Raw genomic sequence first — 14,578 nt, forward strand, 5'->3', positions numbered from 1 at the left:
CGAGGTATATCTTGCGATCAAGATGCAACAGCATTACAGGGAGACTTAAAGAGAATAAATTCGTATTGGTGTAAACAGTGGAACATCTGTTTAAGCGCGAAAAAGTGCATCCATATGTGTTTTACTAGAAATAAAAAAACACTGATAAAACCTATTTTATAAATAAGCAGTTCATTACTACAGTTATTGTATCTAAGTACCAAGGCATCTTGTTTTCTGGTGACTGATCATTGAATGCGCACATCAGTGAGACAGTTGGTAAGGCTGGACGGGAGCTGAATTTTGTTCAACGAAACCTAAGATGTTGCGAAGTTGAATTAAAACGGTATGCGTTTACTACATGTGTTATACCAATACTAGAGTACGCCAGCCAACTATAGGATCAATCGGAAGCCAGTCTCATTTCTCAAATAGAAGGTATCCAAAACAAAGCAGCCAGGTAAGTACTGGGCAGGTACCTTAGAACGGACAGTGTCACAATGATGAAAAAAGAATCGAAGTGGAAATTGTCGTCTTCACGACAATGAAAGTTAAGGCCAAAACTGTTTTTTTTTTTCAAATATATAACAACAAGGTAGGCATAAACAAAGATAATTATTTAAATATATTTTTTATATTTTTATGCGTAATGATCAGAAACAAAATCCTGAAATACCGGCGCAGAACGTGCTTGTCTGCGAATTCTTTTTTTTTAAGTGTGTAGCCGATTAGAACAAGTTCTCTGAAGAACAAGTATGTTGTGTAAATGAAGACCTATTTGTATCGCTGTTGTAATCCCCCCTGCTGTAACGCTTAACGGCAATGTGAGGTAACTCTTGAATAAAAAAAAAGTACTGCACTAATGGCTCCAGACTTCTTTCACAGCGGGAAGTACCTTAATAGCCACATGGAGCAATTCTTCTTAGTTTCACTTTTCGACGGCCTTTTCTGAATATTCATAAAGCTGGAGGAAGCCAGAGCGTCACTCATTGTTTTTACCAATGATAAGCTTAGATTGCGTTACAATGGTCACAAACAGGACTTCTACAGTGTTGACTGATTGCCTTGAAAGCATACTTATCGATGTCTTCACCCTCATATTTAGTCACAAATTTTTTAGATAAAGTGCAGCGATTGACTGGGAACACGGCGTTACATGTAACTAATCTTGTCCTTCGAAAGAGTAAGCTCCTTAAGAGATATTCAACAAATGAAAAATACACTACGTTAGCAGTCGTGTTTAAGAGCATTTGTGCTGCTAGAAGTCAAGAAATAGCTACGAGAGAACTTCGTTCGGCCGAAAGTACTGGCGCAATGGTAACCAGCCATTACCATCAGAATTTCTAGTTAGCCTTAGAGTTTCCGGTAACCGTCGCTGGTTTCTCCATGTGACCATTAACGCCGTAATTTTTGTCGACAGGGCCCCACCATGTGTGAGCCCCACGGTATGGTTGTATGCTCTCCCATAGTAGACTACCAAGTACTCTAAATCATTAACCCCTCATTATAAACACACAGAGGCTTTTCTTTTTCTAAACACACGAGGTTCATTTTCTTCATGCACCCTCATCAAGTGTGAGGCCCAAGGGACGACGTTCAGCTCTTCTATAGTACCGTATACAGAGTGCTACAAACGTTTAAACACTTTTTCTTAACACACAATCGTATTGGAGAGAAGTCAGTGCTATCCCATTATAGGGAACACAATCTTTCAACTCATCAACCGTCATTTTTTAACATTGATGCTGCACTAACAATTACTTCGTGAAATCTCAAGATTAAAACTATGTAGCGGCAGCTACACTGTCCATATTCTCACTGTTTCGCTGAGGCTGGTGGTCACACCGCGATCTAAGCATTTGCATAGAAACCACCGCGGCTGGCAGCACCGTTTTCCACGCCATGCTGATAGATGTCAGATGAGAAGTTCTTGAACCTGCGTTACAGCAGCGCAGGAGACGGCGTTGCATCGTATATACAGAAGGAGCTGTTCGGTTGGGTTCATCGGGAGATAGGTAAACTGAGTCGAACAGATTGAAAAAAGCCAGGCTTCGTCATCGGAACGAACTCAAGAGGAGGAAGCGAGCCCAGGAGACAGAGGAAGTATAGAGGAAGAACGAGTCACACGCCTTGGACTAAACAAGACTATATTTACCGCATACCTCTCGCTATGGGCAACCAAGCATAACCGAGGTAAGCTACCATGAATTTTTTTCAGCGTGTTTTCACATGCCTACCTTTGGTCGGAAAGCAGTTCACTCGCCTAAACAAGCACTTTGGCTAAAACTATGTTCGGATCCCAGATGAAGCGTCGATTTAAAAGTGTACAACCAGCCAAATCAAGACGCTAAGCAATACACGCATGTTCGTTTCGCACAACCACGCAACCCTATCGATGTGTTTTATTAACACAACGGTGTTTCGTGCTGGGGCACACCAAGATTTCAGAACTTCTGTCAACGGCAGTCGAATACATGACTGCTCGGTCGGCTCCAACAGCTGCCGGGCACGCTATACACTGAACCACGGTTACATACTTTGTTGATTTAAAAATATTGCCTTTTATATCAGCACATCCTTCTCACAGTACTCTCTTCATAAAGCGTCATAATGAATCCTGGCTATGAAATCCACGTATATTTTTTTCAACGCATTGTTTTTACGCGTCTGTCGTATTCGGTGTGTTTCCAATAGTATAAGTGCAGCTTTGACAATACCTTAACACACTGCCAGTTAGGGGCATCACCCTAAGCGTCGGCGGGTGTCATCTATCTATACCAAAGCTAGTTCGGCCAACGCGTAGAGCAACGCGCTTGCTTCACCTGGATATAACTGCGCGCTCCCCGTTACGCTCGCCACGCGAAAAATCATGGCTGGCCAAGAGGGAAGACATGACACGCGTTGCGTTTCTGTCTAATATGGCAGTGGCGTTCAATAACTCTAACATCCCGTGAGTAGGCGGCCTTAGCCCAAGTTGGGCGTACAGTCAATCACGCTCAGCAGTCTGCCACACCACGTTCATTAGTTGCACTCACACCGATAACTACTGGCATCGATGACTCCAAGGGCATGTTCAATTAAGGAAGGTTTAAAAAAAGGGCAGCATATCCACGGAGTGAATGATGGAGAGTGGTTCAAAAAATTCGTCCTTCCATTCGTTCTTGCTTCCGTCCGTCCATGCGTTCGTCAGTGTGACCGTCCATGCGTCCATCAGCCCATCCGCGCGTGCGTCTGTTCGTGCGTCCGTCCCTGCGTTCGTCCATGCAGCCACCCCTGCGTCCGTTCATGCGTCCATCCATGCATCTGTCTATGTGTCCGTTCGTCCATCTATTCAACACTCCAAGTACTACCATCTCGCATCTTTTCATCATATATTCCCCATATAGAAGCACTGCCATCCAGCGGACATTCCAAGGACTAAACGAGAAGTGGCACACGCACACTTTCTTACGGCTTGCGCTTCGGGTCCACTGCCCACCTTTAACCACCTCGAGTTCATGATATATACTAGTTCACTGTATTCATGGCACTGTGGCCGAACGCTCGCTAAACCTTTCGAAAAGCAAGGAGGTTACGCCCAGCGAGTATGACGTAGCAAACTTTTTCAGTCAGATAGTGCTCAATGTACATGCCATGCTAATGGGAAATGAGAGGCGGAGAATTCGGCTTTTACTTTCTCACGGCTTGCGCTTCGTATCTACTTCCCATTTTTAACCACCTCGAGTTCATTCTTGGTATATACAAGTTCATTGTATTCATGTCACTGCGGCTCAACGCTCGCTAAACCTTTCTAAAGCAAAGGAGGTTACACCCAGCGAGTATAACGTAGCAACCCTTTCTTGTCAGATAGTGCTCAATGTACATGCCATTGGCTGCTAATGGTGATCGCAGCCTGTGCGTTAACTAAAAGCCAAATGCTCCTGTCTCTCATTTCCTATTATAAGCTATTGACATTGAGCACTATTTTTCATTATTCAACAACGCACAGAAGAAGTCTCTCACCGGCACGACCTTGGAGGTCAAAATGTTATACTTGTTACATGCTACAGGCGACGAACGGGTGCCGCTATAAGGAGCTTCGCCCCTAAAAATTATTTGCTTAATGAATAATCAATCACTAATCATGGACACTAGCCGTAGGGATATAGATGTATCACTAAGCGTCAATATGGATGCATTTAAACTTGGCTGTGAAACACTAACAGATGTTTCATAGGCTGTTTTATGTTAATGTATACCAGGCTCCGAATTGCCTCTCTGAAGAGATGCTTTACTTTTCTGTTCTCCCGATTCCTAATACGCAGGAATTGACCATAATTTTTTTATTATCGTAGCAGCTAAAATAGTACCACGCAAGTCCTACTTGTTGCCGTCTATTATCTGGATTCCTAGCAGTGCTGAAATACTGCTATGACAGAACACTTTTCTGTAAGATCTACTTTTTCTTGTACTTTGACCTGTCTGTCGCATTCGCATCGCTTGCGGTATTCCCCTTCTTGCTTAGCCAACACGGGGATCCTAGGAAAAGGTTGCATAGAAGAGAAAATAGCCTTTGTCTTTTGTGACAAGCGAGCCTAACATTAGCAGTTATGTCTACACGTTGTGACTCGCCCTTTCAGTCACCTTCCCCCCCCCCCCCCCCATTTTTTTCTGGCTACACTGAAAAATCGGAAGGGTTCGTCTTGGGAACCATCACGCCATGCAGTTAATGGCGTGAATATCTCCCTAACATTTCTTTTTTTTGCTGAAGCAAGAGTCGTTCATTCTTGCTTATCTAGGCAAGGTAGTAACCCGCATAACTACTTTGTATCAAGAAGTTTGGAGACACCATGGGCGGATAGCGGCTGATTACTGATCAACAAGGCAGCTGTAGCTAATTAGTTAATTGAATTTATGCCAACCTTTAGCACTTTAATTACTTTTGCGTTGTTGAATTTAAAATATCTAGCTTTGTACCCACTCCCCAATCATAAAGAAATCACGGCATATCGACGGAGTGAATGATGATGAGTGGGGTGAAACGTCCGGCCGTACATGAATCTGTCCATACGTCCATGCGTACGTACATACTTGCGTACGTACGTCTGTGCATTCATTCGTCTGTCTGCCTCCCTGCCTGCCTCCCTGCCTGCCTGCCTGCCTGCCTGCCTGCCTGTCTGCCTGCCTGTCTGTCTGTCTGTCTGTCTGTCTGTCAGCTCCACGAACTCGTCAGCTATACTAACACCACTAACACCATCTAGTGCTATCATTTTCAAGGACATATACACACAACGCCCTCTATTGTATGACAAGGGAGGCGCTACTGCGCACACCGTAAGGACCAGAGACTGCGCTAGACCATAAGGACCTTCGCCCCTAAAAAAAACTGCATTCTTGGCCCCCATCATTGACCCTCAGGCATAGAGTTTCATAACACCCGAAGGGGAATATGGCGCTAGTGTTTACGGAAGCGCCTTCATTGGCACTTGTAACCTCATGGGAATTATGCGAAGTACACGTTTTGAATCTGCTTCAGATAGATCACGTTCGTGAGAACCACGACGATTGTTCACCGATTGTAAAACAAAGTGATTTTATATCATAATGAATTTAAACTTGCTTCGTTTTTTGTGAGTAATCATTATTTAAATTAAAATGTTTCCGTTATCTTCAGCTAGAAGTGAAACTTAGCCAATTTTAACCACCAGAATATGCATTGCTCTGTCCATGCGTTTTATGATTGATATGTGGGGTTTAACATCCCAAAACCACTATATGATTATGAGAGACGCCGTAGTGGAGGGCTCCGGAAATTTAGACCACCTGGGGTTCTTTAACGTGCACCGAAATCTGAGCACACGGGCTTACAACATTTCCGCCTCCATCGAAAATGCAGCCGCAGCAGCCGGGATTCGAACCCGCGCCCTGCGGGTCAGCAGCCGAGTACCTTAGCCACTAGACCACCGCGGCGGGGCTGTCCATGCGTTCCAGATTTGGCATTAGGTTACAATTTATTATTTTTTTACAACACTTGAAAACAAACATGTTAGCTTTTCTCACAAATGCACACATTGTGTAATTATGGATTTACAGTGCAGCAATAGGCAAAAACAACACTTTACGCATCGTCTGCTGCGATGTCAGGTGCGTCTGGGCAATCGTTCTGCCCCCAACATAACTCTCGTTTCGATGTCGAGTCAGAGGAGCGTGATGGTGCGTCCACCATAGCTTCACTGTCGTTTTACAGTCGACATAAATAAATGTTGGCAAGACGCGCTTAAGAAGAAAAAAACGAGCTCGATGTAATATTCTGCACTCGCATGGAATGCTGCATATACGCGCAATGGTTAATGGTTGATGCTTCGCCTAAATTGTTGAAAACCACTCAGAAAGCTCAAATGTCATATTTTATCGCAGACTCAGTGCTCTTCAGCCTCTTTGAACTACAAAGACGCTGCTTCGGTGCTCTCAACCCCACTCCACTACCCACGATGCGCGAAGAACGATACTTAAACTGAAGAAAAATAGTTTTACAGTTCGCTAGCAAATGCAGTCTAAGCCGAACCCTGTACTTCCCACAATTCCCATGAAGGTGCACAATCGCCGCGCCAGATTCCTCTCCATAGGTATTATTGTAAGAAACTCTATGCCCTCAGGTAATGAATGGTGTGATAATTAATTATTGAAAATTGTTTATTGGAACACCAGTTAATTAGCCGGAATTCCAAAAAAATGGGAACGCGGTTGCGTTTTGTATCAGCGAAGGTCAAAACAGGGAAGTTTATTGCATAATAGTAACAGCAATTCAGGAGAGTACAGCTGTATGGTGCAACAAAGTCACTTCATTGGCACGTACAACAAGAGAACATAGACACGACGTAACTTATGCAGCACTGCAATACACTCACAAAAAAAGAGGGAAGGAAGCGCAAAAATCACCAAGTTCGAAAAGAGTCACTTATTTTTTGTGAAGAAAGGCCTAGCAGTTCAGCGTAGTGTGTTGGAAATCGCACCCTAGAAACATGATGCCCGTGATTGTTCTGTGATACGGTGTTCACACATGCACTGGTAAATACATGTTTGTGTGCGGCGTTTTCTAATATATGGCACTCTTTTGATCGTTAGTTCTTCGGCGATCAGCCACTACTGATATAACAATGTGATCTTTCTTCCATTTTACTTGTCATTTGACGTTGCCACATGTTGTGTTGATAGACACATCACCGTCGCTTTCGTCTTTAGCAACCTATGTGCTTTGCCCCTCAAACGAAGATGAAGGTTTAATGTTAGCATTGAGGATGGAAGCGAATATGCTGAATGATTGCCAAATAGGAGAAAGAAATGTTTAAGGATAAGAGACAGAAGAGTGTTGCGTCACGGGATTGAAGAGAAATAAAAAAAGAAGCTAAGAAGAAAAAAGAGAAAGAAAAATAAACGTAAAGATAAAACGAATGAAAGAAAAAGGAAGGAACTAAAAAGCAAGTAACAAAGGAGAAAATGAAGAAGGAAATGCAAGAAAGCAAGCAAGAAGAATAGCAGAAACATGATGTATAAAAGAAAAAAAACAGTACAGGAATGGAAAAGGTGATGAAAAAAACGAAAGGAAAAAATAATAAAGAAAAGTAGTAGGCCAGATGCAAACACACCAAGAATATCTTGCCTTCATTTTCCCTGTGTGTAAGAGTGCTGGAAATAATTTTAACTATGCGTCAGGCAATTATCTTTTCTTTTCTGGCTCTACTCAACCTGGTACTATTTATGCGCTATAATACTGTTACAACGTTGATATCAACACTTTGTACGAAACAAGATACAAAGTTACAAAAAAAAGAAAGTGGGGCAGCATCATTTCAGCGACTAAAATATTTCGTGCCCACTCCCTCCCGAGAAACAGCAACTAATACATGCTCATGTATCGATTTTAATGGAGACTCGCACACCACATCAGACATGTAGGAAACCCACAATGATTGCTCAAGCCTAATTAATGATTTATGCGAGGGATTAATCTAACATGCCCTTAAAATAAGCTTCTTGTCAAGCTGTTTTCGCAAAGAATAAAAGGCATGGTACCACGTAACCTGTAGGGTGCACGTGGGAACGCCTACTTATTCAAGCTGGAAAAATGCTGGCTTACTTTTAGTGCCATAAAACAAAAGCAGACCTCCATAAAACGGAATTGAGTAACGGGGAAACGCCAGAGCTTGAAGCGACTAAGCCAGGAAAAGAGAGAAGTTTTTGAAACAATGGCCTAGAGCTGGATTACGCTATTTAAATAAAAATGGGTGCTTAGAGCTGAGATACAAGTTTTGAGGAGTGAAATGTGAAAGTGTTACGCGTATTTTTTTTTATTTTCAAGGAGTGCTTTGTGCTCAATAAACTAAACTCAAATTAGTTTTACACAGTCCTGTTTACCAAATTTGCTAAAAAAGCAACATTCATGACTAAAAAGCAGGCGGGAAATGCACTGAAATGGAAGAGCACTGAGCATAATGAGTAGCCGAAGCAAACTCCGTGGTAAGCAACCAGGGTGTGATGACATGATTAATGCAGTTTATTTACCCCCCCCCCCTCACCGAGGAAAAAACGAAATGCACGTGTAAAGGATGTCGTATCATGTAAAGCCGACCCATGATTCGTTTCAGGATAATAATATATAGCTTAACCGGCTAGTGACATTGATTGAAAGACGTTTCATGAGATTGTACCACACAACACAAAGAAAAAAGCACTAAACTCAATTATCAAGAAAAAGCTGCTTGCGCATTGCCACCCGGGTCTGCTCTCAAGCTTGGGCGGCGGCATTGACTTGGCGAACACGAATTCTCTCACGTACCTGCTGTCAGCGCTGTTTTTAGAAAGTTGTCTAGTGTTCCGCTGTTCGTACAATCCGTGCTCTCCCCATGATGAAGTTGTCAGTTGAACCTTGCTGCGACGCCGAACTTTTCGCGTGTCCGTAAGGTGGTCAGGTTATGTTTGTTTAGAATCCTCGAACTTCCTGTTGACCTGCTTGGCGGCTTTTTCTGGGTGAGAGGCGACATGCGCGCATAACAATTGGGGCTATATTACGTCATTTTCCATCACTTTTTCCCCTCTCTTCTACATTCTTCTCTGCCTCACTCCTCATTTTTGTGCAGAGCTGTTGAGGTGACGTCCACTGAGAGACACCGCTGCAGTATTTCTACGTTTTTCATCCTTTCAAAATCACTTTTTTGGAACTGCTGCGAAGTGCTCGGCGGGTTGGTTTCACTGTTCCACTTGCGCTTGGGTTCAACGTAGCGAACGACGTAAGTAACAGAGAAGCTAATGGATACCGTTTGTATTACACTCGGCGAACGGTTTTTCATTTCGCCTAGTGATATCCTACTTTCGCAGTAAAAGAGAAAAATTTTTGAAAAAGCAGTGTCAAAACAGTGAGTATTGTCGAAACAATGACCATGGGCCACACAGTCACAAACGCCCTCGCAAACCATGTCAAGAAGACGGACCACGAGATAAACTGGGGAACGCACGCATGATGGCTACGGAGAAGTGAATGACATCAATACTCTACCTCGAATCACTAATCATTCTGACCATGAGTAACACAGTCAATAGATCATCTGGCACACTAAACCACGTGTACTCCCCGACGTTTAATTATGCGCTTAACGGTACATGAGAACCCGGTGCTCAGCCACCATACTATTGTGAGCATGGACTCCCCAACGACATTCCTAATTTTTTTTGACTTTCGCCAGTGACCTGTTTTTTTTTTCAACAATGCTTTTACTTGACCAGACGGTATTCCGTCAAACTCTCGACAAAAAGAGAAAGATACAGAAATAAAAATGAAGGCTTCCTGAGGCTTGGCATCACTAGAGTGCGAAGTTGCCTGAATATCATGCACTTTTTGTTCATTCTTCTATTCAAGAACAATTTAAATTATTTGCTTAGGCGACAGTGTGATCATGCAGCTTTGCGTTCCCGTAGCGTTCTCAAGAAACCACAATTTTTTTCGTTTGTGTACATCGATCACAATGATAGCCCTCCAGGCTGAACCTTTCACGGGCCGGTTTTGTCCTTTTCTATGTTCCCGTTCTTTCTTATGCTTACACAGCGGGACATAAATTCAAGCATGAACCAAGTATAGAAGCCAGAAAAGCTTTGCTCTCAGGTTAGTATGCAAACCTAAGAAAGATAGGCATTTTTAATAAATTGCCACGCGTCTGAGCATGGTGCAACGCCATTACTTTACAGGTAAATACAACAGCCTCCATTGGAGTCGGTACCTTGGTCTTTTTTTCTCAAAAGCAATGGCTCTGTGGAGACCATGCGTCTCAGCGTATACTAGCTAATCGTGTAATGTCCAGCGCCGCGTCTGAAACTCTGTGGAACTGAAGAAAGCTTGTTTTGCGAAGTCTTACCAGAACGACGCTCTGCCTGCCACAATACACGAGATCTGTTTGCATGTGCGTCGCCGGGCAGCCTTCTCAGCACGCTTGGATGACAACGCAAGCTGGCGGAGACCTCAAACAAAGGAACTTCAACAGTCACTCATGTCGAGAAGTAGAGCTGTGAGTGGCGGCTTCTTTGATGTGGCAGGCTTGATGCGTTTCTAATTAAGTTACAAGAGCACTATTTTGGACAGTTCGTTTCATGTGACAGCCAAACAAGTTTGAGACGAGATAGTCCTTCTACTGTACTATATTTATGGTATGCAAATGAACCCAATCTTACATGTGAGCTCAAAAGCAGCGAGTTCTCAAACAACTGGTTAACAGTTTGGAGGCATCACATTTCTTTCCAGCTTCTTTCAGAAGATGGCAATCTTTGATTGATGATTGATATGTGGGGTTAACGTCCCAAAACCACCATAAGATTATGACAGACGCCGTAGTAGAGGGCTCCAGAACTTTCGACCACCTGAGATTCTTTAACGTGCACCCAAATCTGAGCACACAGGCCTACAGCATTTTCGCCTCCATCGAAAATGCAGCCGCCGCAGCCGGTATTCGATCTCGCGACCTACGGGTCAGCCGCCAAGCACCTTAGCCACTACACCACCGCGGCGGGGCAGTTGAAAATCTTTTGGCATTCCTTACGCAACATGGTTTTTGTTCACGTGTGCAATAGAACTGTGGGCTATGTCACGTGACAGAATGCCACGATTCCCCAAACTCAAACCTGTTAAAAAGCCTTGACTTTTTTTAAATTAAATATACTTAGCGCAAAACAGGTGGACACAACACTGATGCATGAGTTGTGCAAAAATTAGCTTGGCGTAAAAAATAGTGTACCATTAGCGTGGTTGAAGAAGCTTAAATATTTGTTTAACCATGGCTCATGTTTTCACATAGACCTTAGTTTGCAATATATGATGTAAGTAGACGAGTATATGATGTAATAACGGTGGACTCGTCGCACTGAATTGACCCTTGAATTGAAGCGTCCATAATCTATCATTGCTTATGATTACGAGATACTAAGTTTTCAAGAGAACCTCTTTTCGACGAGCCTGAACATGACGGCCCTATAGAATGCATTGAATTATAGAAAAAAATGGCATATTCCACGTACAGCGGGAATCGATAATATGTGAAACACGAATGAGAAATGTGAATATGTTACTTTAAAATCAGCACAATGTTACGAGGTGGAGCTAAATTATACCGTACATGACTTCCGTGTCATGATTATTATGTTTGAATGTGTCGTTTACCTTCGTCACCTACTGACGTCTAGTGATACCAAGTTTAGTATATGTGGAGCCAGCGAAATGGCCGCAAGCACGCTATGAGTGTGGTATATTGTCATGTTCTAAGAAGACGCGTGTCAGCATTATCATGTTTGCACCAGACATATTTCTGAGTCACCCATTGACGTCACGTAATATTAAATTTGGCATATGCGAAGCTAGCGAAACGGCCCCCCGCGCATCATGATTGTGACTGCGGCATGTTCTTACATGACACGCATGTTGTGATCATCATGTTTGGATGTGTCATTTATCTATGTCGTCCATTCGGGCTACGTAATACCAAATTTGGTATAAGTGCAGCTAGTGTAACGACCACCAGCGCATCATGAGCGTGGCATGTAGTCATGTAGTTACATGACACGAATCTGACGATTACCATGTTTGCATCAGTCACCTAACTTCGTTATCCATTGACGTACCGTAGTACCAAATTAGGCATATGTGACGCTAGCGAAACGGCTACGAGCGCATCATGAGCTTGGCATGTAGTCATGATGTTACATGACACGCAAGTCAGGATTTTCATGTTAGGGTCTGTCGCTTGCGTTCGCCATGCAATCATGTCATAGCATACCAGTCTTGCAACACTTCAAGTGAGCGAAACCACCGCAAGAGCAGCAGTATCGTTAAATGTAAATCATGACATTCATGACACACATGTCATGATTTTCATGTTATGACTCGTAAAATAGTTGTCCTACAGTAATAATATACCATACCGAGTTTGGTATCGATACCGTTACCGAAACGGCCACGAGAGTTAAAAGTCGTAGGCGGCTAGATGGATAGATAGATAGATAGATAGATAGATAGATAGATAGATAGATAGATAGATAGATAGATAGATAGATAGATAGATAGATAGATAGATAGATAGATAGATAGATAGATAGATAGATAGATAGATAGATAGATAGATAGATAGATACCCTCAAAGTCACCGAAGTTCCCTAAGATGCATCACTTTTAAAAGCATGCAGAGGGCTGATGTGCTACAACCGTACTAAATGGATTTCATTCATTCTGGTTCTGATAATTTTAACATATTGTAACAGACTCGCTTCTGCCTCGTGTCATCGCTTGTGCCTCTTGGTTTGTACAGCATACCCATACATGGTGCCTACACACAAAATGATTGATGTTACTCGCAAACGAGCTGCACCTTATGTTATCGATGTTATCTCAACTCACTACGACTATTATTGAAAAGTCAGCAGGCAATATCAAATATATTCGCTGCAAATGTGTAGAGGTGATTCGACCTCAACCGGATTATTTTATTTAGCATAGGGAAAAAAAGATACTACACTGCTGAAGTGCTGCGTATTGTAACAAATGGATAAACAGCAGCTTCAACAGTTTCTAGGGGATTTCACGCACACTTAGCAATCAATTGCATACTTTAGCCGCGAAATATCCCAAAGACAAGCTAAAGAAACACACAACAACAAGGACGAGTAGCACTTCCAAATAAAGTAGACAGCGCAAAACCAAAAATAAATATACAACATACAGGTATGCGCAGTTGTCACAAAGCTTTACGCTATCTAGTTATCGAACAATCTCTTTTACAGTAAATATAATGTCACCAACGAGTCGCAGATACACCATTTTTCTTTATTTTCATTGTAATTTGCCTTCATCAACCCACGTGTAGTTTTATACCTCCTTATATATAACAGTTTTATCTCTTTAAAACGTGGTTCACACTTGCAGGCTTTAAAATGCATAGGCGGAAGCGCCAAGCCACCCTTCATTACACTTGATTCATGCTAGCTTCTCGTTCTTTAATACAGCGCCTGGTGTGCCCGATTTGCGAGTTTCCACAACAAGAAAAGGAAATTTCACACACCACGCCTGTGGCACATTTGTGTATACGTCGTGCCATGTTTCTTACCGAATCTCTGACGGCTCACCTTCTCCCAGATCTCGTGCACCGCTACGGAGCTACAGAGTACGACGTATGTGAAAAGTGTCAAGGGTGTGGTTTATGACATTCCCATTGTGGCAAATCGTACATCAGGCACACTGGGCGCTGCATCGGGTGACGTCGCTAGGAGGGATGCCTAGAGGACGGAGAGGGAGAGGGAGCTTTGTATGGCTACTAACTATGGCTTGGAATGGCTATCGGCATATTCAAACAAGATAGTGGGGGGAGGGTAGGAGAGGAGGTAGTGGGAGTACGCATGTGCGCAGTAGAGCGTGGACACCACCGGATCGAGAGAGCTCAAACGAAGCTTCGCATTTCAAAATGTTTTCACAAAATGCTGCCGCATTGAGTTCCGCGACAAAAATCGCGTTCACACTACGATTGATAGCAATAGATAGCTCGCCGAAGTAAAACACTGAGTACTGAAGGAAATGTAACAAGGTGGTGAAGTTATTTGGACACACGATATCTAAAAACTTGTACCAACGTGATAGCGTTAATACAAGTTTGTAGCAGAAATTCCGCCGTCGGCATCACCACCGTTGGTTGTGAGCGAAAAATCGAGAAAGAAGCAAATAAAATAACTAATAAAATTTTTGGTCCTATTTAGGATTGAAACCGGGCCGTTCTCGTGGCAAGTAGGTGTACTACCATAAAGCCACGATGTTACTTGCATTGCTTCGGGAAAAAAACACTAGATAAATGTCATGTAGTGAAAGCAGTCGTCTCAACGCATTTTGTTTGACAGGTGTCACGACGAAAACAAGCACACTCTGCGATTTGTAGGTGCACTTTGAAGGCCATCAAACTACGTCGAAAAATGCCGGCAGTGTGTTGCACTGCCTAGAAAACACCTTTGAAAATTTGTATAGTAATAACGACTGGTGAAAAAACTCAAACTTGCATTGTCCCTCGGGCGTTAGCGTATGGATTGATATGTGGGGTTTAAC

Source organism: Rhipicephalus microplus, unplaced genomic scaffold (assembly GCF_043290135.1).
Source record: "Rhipicephalus microplus isolate Deutch F79 unplaced genomic scaffold, USDA_Rmic scaffold_75, whole genome shotgun sequence".
In the NCBI taxonomy this organism is placed as follows: domain Eukaryota; kingdom Metazoa; phylum Arthropoda; class Arachnida; order Ixodida; family Ixodidae; genus Rhipicephalus; species Rhipicephalus microplus.